We start from the raw sequence: 20,270 nt of genomic DNA, 5'->3' as shown, positions 1-20,270 counted from the left end.
TCAGAACACAGACTTCAGTGTGACATGGGTTGTTCATACTCTGAGGAAAATGTTAATTATGCATTCATATTAAAACTAATGTAAATAGTAAATAAAAAAAAAAATTAAACAATGTTTGTGTTATTACCATTTGGAGTTCATCTAGTGAATATATCAACCTAACTTACAAATCATAAATTGGGTAACATCATGATGGTCCTTCTCACTGTCAGGGATCTTAACAGTGAATTGCCAAATTTGGAGGCATATTTCCATGCATAGCAACAATAAACCCACATATGCAGAGGCCCTTAACATTAACCTGCCCAAGCAACAAGGACCTCCAAAGCTGAAACGCAAGCAAACACCAGTCACAACCAAAGTAACACATAGCTCACAACACCAGTGTGCCACCCAACAACAGCCCCTAAGGCAAGACACCATACCCAACACTTTAGTCATAGGTGACTCTATAGTCAGGCACACTGATGTCCCACTCACCATGCTGAGCAAGGAGAAAATTACAGTCAGCTGCCTGTCGGGTGCCATGATCCGCCATATAACGCATGCAGTCAAGTCACAACAAGTGCAAATACGGCTCCGTCATTGTCCATGTTGGAATGAATGACTTGAGACATACCTCCCTGGACTACATGAAAAGAGACATGGAAGAGCTCTCAGATCATGTGGCCCAGGCAGGTAAGACCCTAGCCCTGAGTAGCATCCTGCCTTCACCCAAAATGATACCACAGTATAAGGACAAAACGACTGACTTCAACAATTGGCTAAGCTTCTGGTGTCATTCAAAGGAGATCCAGTATCTGTCTGCCTGGGACGACATGATCGACAAACCACAATGCTTTTCCAGAGATGGTCTGCACCTGCCACCCCTGCGATTTAGGTTACTGGCTAAAGCTCTTGCAACCCCTATAGTGCCTTTTTTAGGCAAGCTTCAAAGGACAAAACCACCACCGTAACAGATACAAGCATGCAAAATCTGAAGGTAATACTACTCAATGCTAGAAGTCTAAACCTCAAAATGCACTCTCTCGAGGCACTCTTAAAAATGGAGATCATCAATATCTGTGCAATAACTGAGACCTGGTTCAAGACTCCAAAGAGCCCCCCCTGCAATACCAGACTACAACTCTTACCACACTTTTCAGCCACCAAACCAAGACCGAAACACTAAAGGTGGAGGAGTGTCCAATTTCACCAAGGATATTCACACCTCCAAGCTAGCTGCCCAACACAATGCACCTGAAATTCTCCAGGTGCAACTAACACTAGGTAAGACTGCAGTTCAAATTGTAGCTTGCTACAGATCCCCCCACCATGCCCCAAGATTCTCACTACACCTTTCTAAACATACTGGAAAATATTAAGATACAACCAAACACCCTAATACTGGGTGAATCAACTACCCTGCCATTAACTGTGAAAACTACTCGGGTACCAACACCTTTTCCCACCGGTTCTTGGAATTCATAAATTCCAACGCCCTGAATCTACTAGTCCATTGTCCCACCAGGGGCTCCAATTTCCTAGACCTGGTCATTACCAACATGAGAGATGGATGCTGCACACCAGTGGTCACCCCCTCATTGATCATGTCTAACCATAAGAAAATCACCCCTGACATCCACATCCCACCCCCATCCCCCAGTAAGGAAACCTCCATAAAAAACTTCTCCAAAGCCAACCTCATGCTACTTAAGTCAAAAGTGACAAACATCATGGCACCCATGCAGACGGGAGCTGAAAGTTCGACCGCTGAATCCTGCACTAAGGCACTGTACAAGCACATCCACTCGTGCATGAATTGTGCCATCCCAAATAGAACCAAGATGCTCTCCTCCAAAAACAGGAAGCCAATCTGGTGGTCCCCTGCCATAAACAAACTATACAACAGAAGGAAGAAACTGTTGCAGAAAAGAGGAAAATCCCAGGATGCAAAAAACTCCCTTACCAGCCTCAGTAAGAAGCTGAGATCCCTTATAAAATCCTTCAGAGCTAGTTAACGAAAATAAAATTGCTAAAGATTCCAAAGACAACCACAAGGCATTCTATAGTTATGTCAAGAATCTAAATGGCAATGCTCAGATCTGCTCTGAGCTACAACAGAATGGCATTAAATATACTGATCCTAAGGATATTGCCAATATCCTGGCAGATCGATTTAGTGCCAGCTTCACCCCCCCTCTCACCCCCTAAAGGGCCCATCTCAATACCAAAAGATTGCCAAATTCCGGTAATCATGGCCACACAGGTCGAAACTGCACTCTCCAAAACTAAGAATACAGCATCCATGGGACCAGATGACATCCTGGGCTGTGTACTACATAAACTACAAAATGAACTGGCACCTCATCTAAGTGTCATGTTTAATCATAGCCTCACCTCAGGCTTCGTGCCCACTGAGTGGTGCACAGCTACAGTTATCCCACTCCCCAAGGGGTGATCCACCTTGGATCCCAGGAACTACCGTCCCATCAATCTGACGAGCCTGATCTGCAAGGGAATGGACTTGCATTATCATGGAACTTATAAACAAAGACATTGGCAACCTTCAAACACTGGACCCCACCCAGTTTGGGTTCGTGAAGGGCCGATCTTGTCTCCTGAACCTGATTGACTTCTTTGAATCAGTCTCCAGAGCTGTGGACGAGGGTAAGGCAGTCCACATAGCCTATCTGGACCTTGCCAAGGCCTTCGACACCACCCCCCACTCTAGATTCATAGATAAACTTACTAAGCTGGGCATAAATCCCTACGTCACTCGATGGGTTGCCAACTGGCTTACTGACAGAACCCAGACTGTAAAAGTAGCTGACTCCAAATCCAGCTCCAGACAAGTGATAAGTGGAGTACCTCAGGGTTCAGTCCTGGGGACCACTCTTCTTTGGCATCTACTTCTCTGAAGTACAGGCCAACACTAAGGGACTCTGGCTAACAAAGTTCGCAGATGACTGCAAATTGGGAGCCATTATTGAATCCAAAAATGATGTGGATATTCTGTAAAAGGGCCTTACAGAAACAGATGCTTGGTGCCAGAACCATGGGCTCAAGCTTAATGCCAAGAAATGTATAGTTATCCCCTTTGGGAAAAACCATGTAACCATGAATTACCACATAGGTTGGCAGTACACTAAACACCGAAAGTGTGATGAGAGACTTAGGAATACAGGTGGATAGTGGTCTCACCTTCGATAACCACATCGCCCCAACAGACAGGAAATCCATCTATATGGCACATCTCATCACTAATGGCCTTTTGTCCAGAAAAAAGGAGGTCATTGTCCCACTGTACTCATCCCTCATTAGACCCATTATAGAGTACAGTGCCCCATTTGGTATGTACCTCGCAAGACATCTGCAACAGCTAGAAAGGCCACAGAAATACCTCACTAAAGGAATCACAGGCCTAAAGCAGATGCCCTATACTGACCATCTAATAAAATTACAGCTATACTCTGTGGCATATCGTCTTCTCAGAGGCGATCTCTGCTTAACATACAAGGCCATGTCAAACCCTGAGCTGTTGGACTTGCTCCACTTAAAAAAATCCCAATCCCTCAGAGCCACACACTCCAGGGATCTGAACCTTGTCATCACAATGAACAAAACATGCTGGAGGGATAGGTTCATGACCCAGGGACCCCCCCCATACTCTAGAATAGACTGCCCATACATGTCAAGCGGAGCGCCTCCTTGGCCCTCTTCAAAAGGAACCTTGACGGTTGGATGGGAGATAGGAAATTCACCCCAGGAGTCACATCAGTTGCCCTGCTAGACAGGGGGAAGTAAATATTGTGGGAAGAAATATCTGGGGAATTGTTTGACTAGGCTTGTATAGGCCCTAGGGCCGCTAGCCTAGTACCAACCTATGAACCTATGTTTGTGTAGTCACAGAGATGTGGTTCAGTTGCATTGAGAACGCCCCATCCATGCCACTGTTGTGTGCCTTTTCACTATGAAGTCCTGCTTAGTCAAATTCTTTTATAATCCTATTTATTGATTAAAAGTATTTTTTTTTAAATAGTGTATATCATATGGCTCTCTATCGAAATGTTGGCACTTGAAATGTCGAGTGCCGAAAAGAGAGAAAACACAGGAGAAGACTAAATCTTGAAAACCAGTCTTTTCCTTTACACATCTTTTTCCAGGGGGGAAAGCCCTGCCTGCAAACCCCCCATGTGTGAGCACCCCCCCCCCAACTTATATACATCAACTTCGAGATCACCATACCTTGGATAAAAGGGGAATATCCTGAGAAATGGCATCTCAGACTTGGTACATGTAAGTCCATTCTCTCGGCCATTCAGTCTCCATATTGTGGGACTCGCTCATTTTATTCTGTGGAGGGTTTAACCAGGGCAAGGTACAAGAGTGCAATAATTTCCTTGATCTTAAATGAGATGCCCTTTGTGGTTAATTATGAGATATAAAAGGATTTTATGACAACAGGTGCTACATGGTGATTGAAGAAGAAGGAACTGTCAACCTAGGTGCCCAAGTCCCTGAACACAGACTTACTAGAGAGTGGGGGTGTCATTGATTCAGTGTAGGAATTTGCTGTTTTCCAAAGGAGATAATCCATTTATTAGCATTTAGTTTTAGCCCTTTTTTTGATGCAGTAGAAGTTAACAAGTCTTAGTTTCATTTGAAGGATGGTAGTATCATTATTTGATTTAACTACCACACCCGGCTTACAGTCATCGGCAGACTTATTCAGACAGAAATTCTTGTTTTCAGTATTTAGGTCATATAAATAAATGTCAAAAAGAAGGGGGGGGCTAATATGGAACCCTGGGGAATTACACTGGTCACCTTTTCTCTAACTGGGGAGGCACCATCTGAACTGTACACAGCTGAAGTGGCTGTAATTGGTGGACACATCTCTATATGTGGGGAGGTGTAATGGGCACATCTTTGTTGTGTCTTTTTATATATACCTTCACAACATTTCATAGTGTTAAGATAATAATGTGATATTGGGCTGGAGATGTGATATAAACACATATATTAATTCAGCAGTACAGTTTAAAATATTTGTCTTTCAAGATATTTCACTTGTATCTCTTGCTTTGTGCCACAATTGAGACTCTGTGCGCGACTGCTGCTGACATTGTTTTATTTTTCTTTATACTATAGTTTTTAAAGTTGTTTTACATTTTGCTGCTGTATCTTCTTACTTTATGTCACAGCTCTGATCCAGTATTTCTGTCTTGCTTGACAGTATGTTGTGCTTTATATTGATCTCTGCAAACATTTAATTGCTGTACCTTGTATGAAACAGCTCCACGCCACTATTTATTATAATGTGTGTAATGCATATTAGTTTTATCTTAAATGCTTTTGATATTTTTGGGGGATAGCCTTTGTTATTGTTTTCAGCAAGCTAAAATGCTTCACTGCTGCCATTTTATTGTTCCAGTAACCTTACAGTCATAGCTTAAGGTCGATAGTCTCTTTGCTGTTGGCAGTGAGTGGGAGCACATAAGTACATGCTGAACATGGCCAGAGTAATTGAAAAGTATTTGTAGACAGTTAGAAAATATCTGAAATATTTTCCATATTTTTATGAATAATACAAACATGCAGTTGTAGTACTGCTGGGTTACAGGGTCCTGTGCAAGCAGTGACTGTTAAAACAAAAACAACAGTAAGAGAAGTTGTGTAGGATAAACATATCTAGAGATGTAATCATTTGTTTCAGGTACAGGTTATTCATATTAGTGGCATTCCACTATAGATGGTAATGTCTCTAGAATGGGGAGTCCTGCAGTTTGAAACAAGATGGTATCTTAATGCTGACATGATTTGGAAGGCATGCACAGTAGCAAAGTCACTGTGAGATATACAGGGATGTATGTCTCTTGCTAGGGGTGCAGTTAATGTCCAGACTTGCACCATAAAAAAAAATACTGTCTAAACTAAAGCCCACAACCCTTGCATCTTTTAACCTGCCATCTGAGTTCTTAAAACTAGCAGCAGATGTCATCTACTGTCTGATTTCTATTCACATTAACCACTGTATAACTGAACAACATGTTTCTCTACGCTGGAAAATATCTTCTATAATTCCTTTACACAAAGGTGGCACCTGTTTCGAATTCTCCAACTATAGACCCATAGCAATCTTATCATCTGTATCTGTCTCCAGAATATCCATTCATAATGCAGCTGTTCAACTACCTCCTATCCAGTAATCTCTTTTCTGGCACAAAGCATGGTTTCCGACCATATCATAGTACCACAACTGCCTTGCTCAGCTTTACCAATACTATCAATCAAAATAGAAATTATGGGAATCTGGTATCTTCTATCTTCCTCGACCTATCCAAAGCATTTGATACTGTTTCTCATCAAAAACTACTTAACGAACTCTCCCACCTAAAACTCAGCCATTCTTCAATCTCTTTGTTCCTTCATTACTTAACTAATCATCAGCAAGCTGTCTAATTGCAGTATGATCTCTCTTCCCTTTTACCAGTGACCATGGGGATCCCCCAAGGATCAGTGCTAACTCCTCTATTTTGCAGCATATTTACCAATAGGCTTCATACAGCCACTTCCCTAGCCTCCATTGTCCAGTATGCTAATGACTCCACTCACCTGTGCTGCACCTGCTCTAAAAGAACTTGAAGTTAAAACTCAGCAGTCTTTCCTAGCTGTTGAAACCTGGTTATCTGACGCACAGCTAAGCCTGAATTCATCTAAAAACTAAACTGATGCTCTTTTACCTCAGTAAAAAATGTGACCTTGCAATTCCATTCCAAATTCTGTCTTCCAGTAATACCATAATATCAATCGTAGGTCAAACAAAATACTAGGTGTACTAATAGACAGTAATCTGAAATTTGATATTCACCTATCCCAGACTATCAAAAAAGCACATTCAAAACTAGGAGTTCTACACAGACTCAAGTCCTTCCTCACTAGCAACACAAGACAGGCTACCACCACCAGCACTCACCTACTCTCCACCCAGCTATATGCCTCCCTTATCTTCTCCAGTCTAAAGAAAAGTGATCTAACCAAACTAGAAACCTGCTACAGTAAAATTGCTAAATTTGCTACCAACTCCCCTCACTGGTCTCACCACTGCTCTGCCTTATGACAACTGAACTGGGTAGAACTACCCCATTACCTAACCTACACTCAACTCCTTACTCCACACAGATTGTTTCATCTACCGGAAAAAACTCCCTCTCATCGGTAATTGCTGCAACCATACACATTGCTCGAGTTCTCCAATCCACAAATAAATCCTTACTACAAGTATCTAAATCCAGTAATACCACTGGTAACTCTTTACTCCAACTATATCTCTAAAGTTTGGAATACTATACCACATCCTGTCATAGCTACCGACAGCCCAACTCAATTTAAAAACCTATTCAACAACTTTCTGAATAATAAATGACAATGCCCATGCACTAGTCCTGACTAAATCTTCCTCCAATTACCAATTTTACTATCAAATTTTCTCCTCCTTATGCATTTAATCATACTGGCTGTCTCCCTTCTCCTTTCCCACCCCACCCCCCAACTAATCTATCTTTTACCTTGCCTTCTCAGCTCCTCTCCTCACACTCATTAGCACTGTTTAACTATCTTTTATAATACCTGCTCTACTGACCATTTGTCTGTCTTCAGATTCTTCCTAAATCTTCCCGTACTGCATTTACAATCTGCTCTGTCATTTACAGAGTAAACCCACTGTCAAACCTGTAAATTAAACTTGTGTTTAAATGTAATCCTATGCACAGTTCAAGTATTGATTTAATTATGTTTAATAAATGAATGTTTAATCTTCTGCTTCCTACTGTTCTTTATTAGTTATCACATATACTGATGTCATATTTTACTCAATGTTAATCCAATGCAACTGTTTTCTTGTGTGTTTGTAATTTTCTTGTATGTTAGTAATTTTACTCATATGACTTTAATTTATGTAATTATCTGTGGAGCTTTTCTCCCCAGGCATCCACTGAAAATGGGTCTGTGCCAGTCAGACACTCCCAGTATACAAATGTAAAATAAATAAAAGTAAACAAATTATCGGAGTATTTGCAAAAAGTTATTAAAAATATGAAGTATTTCCAAATTTCCCTTATTAGGACAAACATGGATTATGATAAAATCATGTTGGCGGGTTTATACAGTGGTGGCTGTTAGTAAAACAGTGAATAAAAATGTCGGGTAGCTTGAAGACATTCCTTAATATATGTGTTTGATTCAGGCATATCATTAATATTAGCAATATTCCACTGCTTAAGTTAATGCTTCAAATATGTCATGCTGTGTAAGGGAGAAATATATGCTTTGGATGGAGGGCAAAGAACACATTGTTAGAAAAATATTAGATTAATCACAGCTGGGTAGGAGAAACACAGACAGACACAACTGATTGTCTGAAGTACAACATGTTAATATTAGCAGTGTTTTAATATAGGGACTAATATCTCATGAATTGTAGGTCATACAGTAAGGAGCAACAGACCATCTTGAGGTTGACAGTATAGCAGGTATCCATATTGCACATGTGGGATGTACAACACTTGAGTTACAAAAAGTGTATCTAAAAAGTTGTAAAAATGATGGTCTGTGTCCTGTATTTGTATTAATAAATTATAACTTGAGTGTAATACTGTACTGTTATGGGAGCTTATGCAAACTTTAGATATTAGAAAATAAATAATGGTGAAAACACTTGGAGAAGATAAGCACAGACTATGTAACTATTTAATTGAGCTACACTGTATTAATATTAACATTATTCTAATATTGATGCTATCTAATGAAAAGTAGATCATGAATTAGGTACTAAGGAAGCATCTTCATACTGGCAGGATATTGTAAGTGCCCTTAGTGGATACATCAGTGTGGGATGTACAAGGTCTGAATTAATGAGAAATTGAGAAATGTTATCAGGAGACTACAGGAAAATATGAAACTTATATTTATATTAAAACAAAAGTGGTGAGTATTTCTGTCTGTTAGGGATGCCTACAAAAGTAGTTAATGTTAGAACAAAATAATGCTATAGAGGCACTTGGATAAGACAAAGCAAACATAGACATAGCTATTTGTTTTGGGTACACTGGATTAATGTTAATAAGATTCTAATACTGAACATAATATCTCATTAATGGTAGGCTCTGCATGATGGACAAATGTGCGAAATAAAAGCTGTCATGATTTTGTTGGCATTCACAGTGCAATAGCATGGGATGTACAAGGCTGCAGTTATTAGAGTACTTGTAGAAATTTTGAAAATATTACATTTTCCATATTTACATGAATTATGCAGATATAGAGCATTATATAATAATGTCAAGGATGGTACGTATATTCAAGCCATGAGTGTTGGTTAAAATTTGGGATTAAAACATGGTGAGTCATGAGAAAGCTTCCAGAGTTATAAATGTTTATTTGGTAAAATAATTATCAATATTACCTCTGTGTTTGTATTGGAATTTATATTGTAAAAACCGGGTGAACTACACGTAGACAAATAGGGTCCATATTACATGAACGAACGATCAAAATGTCGAGTACAACATAATCAACACACTTTGATTGAACGTTCATGTAATTGGAGACTGTAAATGTTGAAATGTGGAGATGTCCTTCAAGGATGCATCTGCAGTCATAACATATGGGTTGTCCTGCCTCAGGCAGCCCTCGGTCGGCCCGATTCCAAAGTCTGGGTCTGGCCTCGGCTGATGTCGCACTTCACCCGACGTCATAGCTCCTGGGGTATAAAGGCATCAGCCGACACCATTTTCCTCATTCTTTCTTGCCGCGCGGTGCCCGAAGCAGAAGCTGTTCGCAAGTGCCGGTCGGTCAGATCCAGAGATTTCAGCTACCGAAGACTTCTAAAAAGCTAAGTTGGGGACTCTTTCTTGCCTCAGCCGATGTCAGAAAAAGTAAATAATTGTTTAACTTGTGGGAAACAAATACCTCATAAGGATTTCCACTCTTACTGCCTTCCTTGCTTAGGCCCAGACCACGACGTATCAGCTTGTTTAGCCTGTGCCTCCTTCAACCGACGGACACTTAGACATCGGTCGGAGTTTGCAGAAGAGTTTTTTGGTCCCGCTTTTGCATATAAAATGCCGTCGGAGACTCCGACTACTCATTTAGCTAAAAAACGCAAGGAAAAGGACCGACACTCGCGGCCCGCGGTTTCGGCTGAAACCACGGTTGGGCCTACTGCGAGTGTCTCGGTTTCGGCTGAAACCGAGTCCTCGATTCTTCCTCCGGCCGCAATCATGCCTCTGACGACCGAGGCCTCAGAGGCCCCGGTGGAGTCGGCTACAGAAATTCCTACCGAAGAAGCAGGCACACTAGAATTGTCCGACACCATTCCATTGGACATTTCTACTCCTGCACGTGGGGCAGCTAGACCCCCTGCTTCTATGTCTATTAAGGCCTTCTCCAGGGCTAAAGCAGCTAAACTTTCCAAGGCCTTACCTACAAAAGCTCCACCTCACAGACCTTCCTCAAGTTCTCAAATTCTCAGCCTCGCTGAGGACCTTATTTCTTTGATCAGGGGATCCCAACCTCACCCAGACAGGGCCTCACAACCCCCTCCTGAAAAAAGGCCTAGGACTGAACCCCCTGAACCTCTTTCCTCTGACTATTCCTCGGATGGATCAGATGTATCAGACCATCAGGAAGGCCCATGCTCACCTTATGAGGATTCGGATGCAGAAGACTCCATTCCTTCTGCCTCCCCCCCAGAAGAATTTTCATTTGGGGAAACTCTACATTCAATGAGGGAACATTTCCAATGGCAGGGTCAGGATTTTTCTGATTCTAGGAAAAGGCTAAGGACTTTTTTACACTTACCACAGCATAGGCCTCTAGCCATACCACCTGTACTATCAGTTGTTGATGATGCATACAATGATGCCTGTTCAGCCCCTGATTCTCTTCCCCCGGCCCCTGCCAAACCTGACAGATATTACAGGGTCCCGGATTCTCATTTCCACTTGTACAAGGCCCACGCTGCAGACCCAGAAACCATTTCTCAGGGCCCCAAGGGTGTTGCAGCTGCCTCTGCCAAAACCCCTACCCTCTGAAAGAGAATCAAGAGCATTAGAGAGATGGGGTAAAAAAGTTTATACATCTGCTACTCTTTCTGCCAGGGCATTAAACTGTCAATTTCACATGATACAGTACCAGGAATTTTTGTTAGATCAGCTAAATAAAAAGCTTTCCTCTCCTGAACCTTTAGACCGTAAGTCCCTTCAGGAGTTGGTACACAATTCTCAGCAGGTCAGTAATCATTTTATAAAATGTGGCTATGATGCACTGGAGGCTTCATTTAGATCAGCTATGACTGGAGCAGTGATTCGAAGGCATGCCTGGCTAAAAGAGCAATCCTTGCCAGACCATGTAAAATCTAAACTCCTAGATGCCCCTATGGAGAAACAAAGTTTATTTGGCTCCCCTGCACAGGAGGTACTAAAGAAAGTGGAAGAAAAGGCAAAATCTGTGCAAACAGTCAAGGATTTTCTGCAGGTCCAACCTCCGAGGTTCAGCAGAAATTGGCCTTCGAAGAATTGGTCCTTTCCAGACACCACCAGAGCACAGAGAGGCAGAAATAGACGCCCCAGAGGCAGAGGTCAATCAAGGGGTACCTACAGGGGCCGTCAGTGGCAACCTGACAACCAGAGGAGTGCCTCCACAGCTGTGACTGCAACCACTTCCACAGGACAGACACAATGACTTGGCTCTGATTCCGCCTACCAGGGAACAATTGGAAGCACCCTTGGGCGGAAAGTTAGCTTTATTTTCAAAAAACTGGCATTGCATTACAGGAGACAAATGGACTTTGCAAACAATAGACAAAGGCTACAGGTTTCACTTCCACACTTTACCAAAAAAGAGAGGAATGCCAAACCTTCCTCCAAGCCAGAAGTCAGAGGCTCTAAAACAGGTCATCAACTTACTAAGGATGAGAGCAATAGAAAAGGTACCATCTATGGAACAAGGCCAAGGATTTTACTCCAGACTATTCCTTGTACCAAGAAAAGAAACTCAATGGAGGCCTATTCTCGACTTGTCCGCACTGAACACATATCTCATTGTACCAAAATTCAAGATGCTGACCCTACAGCAACTTCTTCCCATGTTGGGCAAGGAGTCTTGGCTGGTGACTCTAGATCTCAAGGAGGCATACCTGCACGTCCCTATACGACCAGATTGCAGAAGACACCTCAGATTTCTTGCAGGATCAGAGCATTATCAATTCTCAGCATTGCCCTTTGGCTTATCTACTGCGCCCAGAGTATTCACGAAATGCCTGGCATCAGTAATTGCACATTGCAGGCTTCAGGGAATTCAAATCTACCCATACCTGGACGACTGCCTAATACAAGCGGACAACAAGACAAAAATAATAAAGGATTTGGCCTATGTCATACAACTGCTACAAGCTTTGGGATACACAGTCAACATACAGAAGTCAAGACTAGTGCCATCTCAAAGGATAACATTTTTGGGGGCAGACCTGGACACAATAACTCAGATGGCTTTTCTCACAGAAGAAAAACAAAAACAACTTCCAGTCTACTTTACGGCATTGACAAGACAAACTCAGCTTACTGCAAGGAAAGTCCTGCAGGCCCTGGGTTACATGGCATCCTGCATAATCTTGATACCACATGCCAGACTACATATGAGGAAATTACAATGGTACCTAAGAAATGTATGGTCTCAACACAGACACAGTCTAGAAACCATGATACCAATCATTCCATGCCTGAAAAAGGAATTCCTGTGGTGGGCTCAGGCCTGCAAGACCAACAGAGGGTTGCCTTTCCACAAACCACAACCAAGGCAGACCATCACCACGGACGCCTCAGACCTAGGCTGGGGCGCACACATGGAAGACAAGTGTATCCAAGGCCTATGGTCCCAAGACCAGCTGAATCTACACATAAATCTAAAGGAGATGCTGGCAGTGAAGCATGCAATAGAGGCATTCACATCATTCCTTCAGCAAGGACACCTGCTGATAAGGACAGACAATACCACAGTCATGTGGTACATCAACAAACAGGGAGGCACGCACTCCTACCCTTTATGCCGGATGGTAATGGAGCTGTGGAACCTAGGCCTGAATCTCAACATTCAACTGCAGGCCAGATTCGTACCAGGAAAAGAGAATTCACTAGCAGACAAATTAAGCAGAACTACCACGGATGCTCACGAATGGATGCTGCATCCAGATATCTTCAAAACCATAACAAAGAAATGGGGAATGCCAGAAATAGACCTGTTCGCCTCCCCACTCAACCACCAACTGAAGAAATTCTGCTCAAGAGTATACCACCCACAAGCCTGGAGGGTGGACTCCCTTTCTTTCAGCTGGAAGGCCCTGACAGTTTATGCCTTCCCACCTCTCCCATTGATGTACAAAGTTCTACTGAAGATCAGGGAGGAACAGCCAAAGGTAATTCTGATAGCTCCAGACTGGCCAAGGCAACATTGGTATCCGCTACTGTGAAGCATGTCTCGGACGAACCCATGGCCTCTACCTCTATGGCCTTTACTTCTAACACAGAACAACTACAAGACCCTGCATCCAAACTTGAAAACGCTGCAGCTAACTGCCTGGAAAATTGCATAAAACAAAACCAGCCTGCTTTATCTCAGAGAGTCAAGGACATTATCCTGGAGGCTCGCAGACCCTCCACAAGGAAAACATACTCAGCCAAATGGAAGAGATTCCTCATTTGGAGTGCATCAAAGGGAACAGATGTCATGCTTGCAAACCTAGCACACATCCTAGAATACTTAGCAGAACTGTTCCACAATGGCCTGTCCTATTCTTCCATTAAGATTCATGCTTCAGCAATTTCAGCAGAGTACAACATGGATCCTCCTATCTTCTCTCAACCTCTCCTCAGACAATTTCTAAGAGGGATCAGAAATGTAAAACCTCCAAGGAAACCACCTCTGCCTGCATGGGATCTCAATTTTGTGCTGGAAAAATTAACACTTCCCCCTTTTGAACCAGCTGCATCAGCAGACTTACAGTTCTTATCTTGGAAAACTGCCTTCCTTCTAGCAATCACTTCAGCAAGAAGGGTATCAGAGTTACAGGCATTAATGGCAGTACAGCCTTTCCTTATCTTTCACCAGGATAGAGTGTCTCTGAGAACCAATCCTACTTTCATGCCAAAGGTGGTATCCAGGGTATCCTTGAACCAAGCTATTCATTTACCTACGTTCTTCCCTAACCCACAGAACAGGGGGGAAAAGCTACTACACACCTTAGATGTACATAGACAACTGCGCTACTACCTGGACAGAACTAAGACCAGCAGAAAAACTGACCAGCTTCTGGTAGCATATGCAACAGGAGTGCAAGGAAAAGCAATTATCAAACAGACAATTTCAAAATGGATAGGAAATTGCATTCGATTCTGTTACTCTTTTCATGGAAAGACAACTCCTGAAAATATCAGGCCTCACTCCACAAGGGCTACAGCCACCACTACAGCTTTTCTACGAGGAGTGGCTACCAAAGACATTTTAGAAGCTGCTACTTGGAGCTCCATGCATACATTTGCCAAGCATTACAATCTTCCTTTATACTCCAGATCCCGAGCAGGCTTTGCTACTGCAGTTTTACAAGGGATCTTAACTACACCATCTTTATCTTAGTGCCTCCTCCCCCAGTTTGGCTATGGTATTCTACCCATATGTTATGACTGCAGATGCATCCTTGAAGGACATAGTACAGTTTTGTACCTACCATAAATGTAGATGTCCGATAGGTATGCATCTGCAGTCAGGATTACCCACCCTCCTTCCCCTCTGTGGTATTCCTAGGGTGTTTACCCCTCTTTCAGCTAGCTGGGGGAATCTGTTATGGTGTATTTGTTTGTATGTATATATGTGTATATATATATATATATATATATATATATATATATATATATATATATATATATATTTACTTTGCTACTGTTTGGAATTTACAGCAATTATCCAAATTTAGCCTTCTTAGAGGGCACCTGGCATCTGGGGCAAGAAACACTGAGGAAAATGGCGTCGGCTGATGCCTTTATACCCCAGGAGCTATGACGTCAGGTGAAGTGCGACATCAGCCGAGGCCAGACCCAGACTTTGGAATCGGGCCGACCGAGGGCTGCCTGAGGCAGGACAACCCATATGTTATGACTGCAGATGCATACCTATCGGACATCTACATTTATGGTAGGTACAAAACTGTACTTTCTGGAATGTTTTAGTCGGCCTTGCTAGTGAGTGTAGCTTTGATATAAACACACTACACTGTCCGGAATGGCTAGGTAAGAGGCTGCTTTGCTTTTATATACCGACTCCGAGATCGCTGTACATTGGGGAAACGGCAATTTCCCGGTAATCGCAAAGCGACTTCTTATAGAAGCGATTACCGGGAAATTGCCCTTTCACCAAGATTACCGGGAATTTGCCCTTTCCCCAATATACAGCAATCTCGAAGTTGGTATGCTTAGTTAGGGGGGGTGTTAGGGGCACAGCCCCCCACATCGGGGGGTCTGGGGGGGGCATAGCCCCCCACTTTGTTTTAAAAGTAGATGTGTTTGTTTAGGTTTTTAAGTGTTTGAATGATCTGAGTGTGTAGGGGTTTGTATGCATTGATTGTATGTGTGTGTGTTGTATGTTAGTACAGGGAAGGTGTGGGGCAAACAAAATCTTTCAATTTTTTATTTTTCAGGGTTTTTAGGTTTCTGTTACATAAACGATCGATCAAAGTGTGTTGATTATGTTGTACTCAACATTTTGATTGTTCGTTCATGTAATATAGACCCAACAAATACTGCTGTCATATGCATAGCACACAGTTTTGCTATTCATAGTCACCCTCTAAAATGCACGGTTCTATAGATTAATAATGCTGTTTTGAAATCTAATATAACTATATGCATTGATTGTGCAATAAATATCACAAAACAGCAGTGTGATCATACATCACTGGAAAGCTGTTGATCAGACAATTCACTGCTTGATATTTTGGGTCTATCTTGCATGATTACAAAAAATGTAACTCTTTGTTTGACCACAGTACTAGTACATTATGGCAGATAAAATGCTATTTTTCTTTAATAAATTTGAAAAATAAATTTAGTATCACCAGGTAGTATTTTGATACTGACACCAATATCTAGCCCGTTGTCTACTGAACAACATTCATATTTTGCATTTTTGTAGCACACCCCATTTATGACATATTACACATCATATGAGGTGTGTTGTCAGTAGAAAATCTGGGAGAAAATCTCGTAGGAAGCAAAAATCAAATTCTCACACAAACATAAATACAGAAAAATCCCTCTCGTTTGACACTGTTAGAATCACTGAAGTGAAAGGAGGATATCAGAGAAGGAAATTATTAACTTGAGTTGTAACATAGGATTTGAACTGCCTATATGTAGTAAGGCCTTACTATGTTTAAAATTATTAGCTACCAAAAAAACTGTTACTAGAAAATGGAAATCAGTCTGTTTCCATTGTAAATGAAGTTGTGATTAGTACATTTCATAGCAATAAATGGAATTTGTGGAAGCAATGTATGCAGAATAATATTCAGAAGGATTAGTGAGGTTAAAGGGAAAGCAGGAACTGATCAACTTGGGTAATCATACAGTGAATGATAATTGTAAAAAAATAACATGTATGTATGTTGCATGATAATGACATGGAAAGTGTCATTACGGTTTGTTTTGTTTTCTGTTAATGTTTGCTAATCAGTATTACAACTTAAAATGTGATGATTTAATAAAGACGTTTAAAAAAGAGTATTTACAAAACGTTTAGAACCAGTATTTGCTTATTTAACAACACAGAAGATAGATACTTTTCTCCTCTCTGGATATTTGCGTGATGGTGGTGCATATGGTGACACAGTGCATCATCAGATTTCATAGTTTATTCTTCTTTTTCCAGAAACCGGTATAATCAGTGTATCAGATTTAAAATAAAAGGCGTCTATATTGTGTGAATCAAAACTGAAGACAATTTTTCAAATGAGTTGCATCATTTTATTGTCCTACTTTTCTAGAGAACAGCATGTGATATTTTCATCTTCCTTGGAATAGTATACGAAAAGTAGAAGCAAAAGATAATGCTCTTGTAGACAAGGCTCTCATTTAACATACTTTTCTAAAGTTTCTGTGCTAACCTGAGTTCATGTAAATATTTCTGCATATTCTAATCACAATTTCTGTACTGACTCCAATTCAGAGAATATATGCTTCTAGAAGAGAAAACTAAAGACAAGTTCTGTAATCACGTAGGTTCTTGCAGATATGTGTACAAAGTTTTAATAGCACCTTCTTTGGATTCATTTTTAAGTCCTGAACCAGTTCAGATTGTCATTATGTTTGAGATTTTAGGGCCTTTACAGTGCTGTCATTATGAGTGGGTATTCCAGCTTTATACTTTTGGTATGTAGAAACTGCTGGAATTGGTGCTTGGAGTTTTCCATTGTTGGAGTGGGTGTAGTGCAAGTGAGGTAGCCACTGACGTTTTAATACTTATTCCATGAGAAACGGTATAAGGAAAGCTGTCCAATACATTTTGAGGCTTGGTGCTTCTTGTGAGGTTGCCTCTGAAGAAGTACTGTACCATGTGTTTGTCTTTAGGAGCTGCTTGGACATTTTGAATTTTTTTGGGCATGGATATTTATAGTCTGTACCAGTTAGGACTTGCTTTGATCATGACATAACTGTATATAGACCACTTTATATAACTGTTCAGGTTGTTATTCACTATCTGAATTACTGCTCTTTAAGTTACAATGAAAAAGTTTTTCCATTATGGAATGTGTAACTTGAAAGCTACTGACTTATTAACAGCTGTTAGGAATAGTTTTGAATAGTTTTAATGCAACGCATTGGCTTACTACAATCTGTTGAAAACAATTTTATTGTGGTCTTTGACTCAGTAGTTTATGAGCCATTTATTGCAGACATACGAGTCTTTGCTGTGAGCTTTTCTGTTCTTTTTTGTTACAGTACTGCTGTAGCAATATTTTCTTGCTTTAGATATGTTTCACTTGTTTTTAGATAGCTTGTTTGGTTTTCGTGTGGTTACACAATTGCTCAAATTCATGTTATGAAATGTTTTGTAAGAAAGCATTATAATACATTTGAACATGAATTGTGCTGAAAAAGAATATTTAAGGTAGATTCAGTGGAACAGTGTGTTTGGAATGTCTGCCACAGATGCATAATTTCTGTTCTTATGTCATGTCTGGTTGTGTTGTGGAAACCCAAAAACTTTGATGAGCATTTTATTGAATATGGGGTCCCTTTCATCTGAATGGTGCAACAATGCCCAGTCCTATTACAGAATTGCACTAATCTGCTGAACATTTCATTGACCATAGAGTTCCTGTCAGCTGAAAAGGGTGTGGTGATAGTCAGCTCTAGCTAGACATTTAAATAAAAACTTGATTTTGTTTCAAGTTCAGAGTGGTCTGTCATATAATTGTCTGATTTCAGCTCTATATTGTTTTGATTATTCTAAATTAAACATGTAACAAGTAGAAGCAAATCACATATAGCTCTACAACATGTGCTGACATTCATAGAGGTTTAGTGGATTTAACAGGAATTCGGAAGACAAGGAATAGGAAACAACATTGTAATCTGCATATCTTGTTTGAGTATGGTCACTGTAAAACATTTTCTCTAAACTTTGTGTCACATCTTCTGCTTATTGATGGCTCCTTATATAAGAGTGCATCTTAGGAAACCTTAATGCCTGTTAAAAAAAATATTGGACTTAGTGGAAGCTAGAACTGTCATTTTCCAGTCAGTAAGGAAAGCATTTCTGTGATAGGTAAGTCCTTATAATCATTCATTAGGCATGCTCATCCATCCTGTTGTGCAGTGCAAAAGTATCATGACAGACTTTCAAGTAGAACCAGTACAGAATGTCTGGTCTCCCCAAGAAAATAATGTGCACGTCAGTGTAAAAGAAATATAAACTGAGATCTAATAGCTTTTCAGACCAAGTTGGTTCCAAGCCTCATTCAGAGCAACATAAAGAGCAATGTGTTACATCAGCAAAGAACGTCACAAATAATCCTGTCAGCTGTGGAGGGAAACAGTGCTGTGGTAGTGGGTAATTAAATACTGCCTGTCTCCCTCTCTCTCATGCCATTTTGAGTTCCACAACAGAATGCACTGTATAGTCTAATAAATAAATAAATAATGGCAACTGAACAGAACATAGAGGATTATGATCAGGTCACTGATCATAACCCAGTTATGCGTTCCAGACATGTATGCTAAAAACTTCCAGCTTGAGAGGTGAATCTTTGGTATCTGTTTCGAGAACACATAATAAGGGGCTATGATCAGTGAGACAATCATAATTGTAGTGTATGAAGCTTTATCTGCTCCATGACTACTAGCTAAAGGGGAACAAATCGCTAGGTATTTTCCCGGCTTTCAGAGCCATACAATAATTAGCGTATGCTGTCAGAGAGGTAGTGTAACACAGTCCGTTACGTTTAACCTTACCTCAGTACCTCTCAACTGTCTAGATTTTCCATGGTCATCCAGATTATTGCTTCATATTTTTGGTTTGTTCTTCACAAAATATGTGGTTTTGTTCTGCTGCTGTCATTTGCTAGTCATTATAAGTAGATTTTATTGCCTGGCACTAGACCTGACCTTAATAACTTTCGCAGGGGGTGCTTAACATTTGTTAAGGCCGGGTTGTGTGCCATTCTGGCAATTAACTGGTTTATCTTTTTCTGAGTATTGGAGCCCGGTCAGCATGTTGCATGCACTACAATATTTTAATTGATTATTTATATTTGGAGCATAGCCCAAATTGACCTCTTTGCTGTTTATTTCCGTGCTAATGTGCTGCTGGAGTTGTATACTGTTATGCATCATCCTCTAACTTGAAAGTTCCATGCCTTCTCCCTCCCTCGGACTTGCATACGTATGCACTCACTTCCTTCATTGCTATTAATTCAAAAGGTACTTCTGAAATCAAAGTTAAACAAAACAAGATTAATTCTGTTGGTACTAGTTTGATCCACATACCAGTTTGCCATCCTTTTCAGCTTCTCTGACAAAAGACATGTTAACAGAAAAACAAAGGAGTTCATGTCTGAAAATTCAACATTTTGGCCTTGAGATAGGAATTTCACTCACAATTGCTCCATCTTATGTTTATATATTCTGCCGAAACTTAGTGAAGTAAACAGGCCAACTGCATTAAAATTGTACCTTCAAAAG

At 40.8% G+C, this 20,270-nt stretch overlaps 1 protein-coding gene across 1 annotated transcript in view; it reads left to right on the top strand.

Moving 5' to 3' along the window:
• TBC1D19 (TBC1 domain family member 19) overlaps nt 1–20,270 on the top strand; it is a 2,958,314-nt gene that overhangs the window by 1,283,925 nt on the left and 1,654,119 nt on the right. The window lies entirely within an intron of this gene.

The sequence above is a fragment of the Protopterus annectens genome, chromosome 2.part1 (assembly GCF_019279795.1).
Source record: "Protopterus annectens isolate FY-2018-M chromosome 2.part1, PAN1.0, whole genome shotgun sequence".
Taxonomy (NCBI): Eukaryota; Metazoa; Chordata; order Ceratodontiformes; family Protopteridae; genus Protopterus; species Protopterus annectens.
This window is presented reverse-complemented; position numbering and strand designations above follow the sequence as displayed.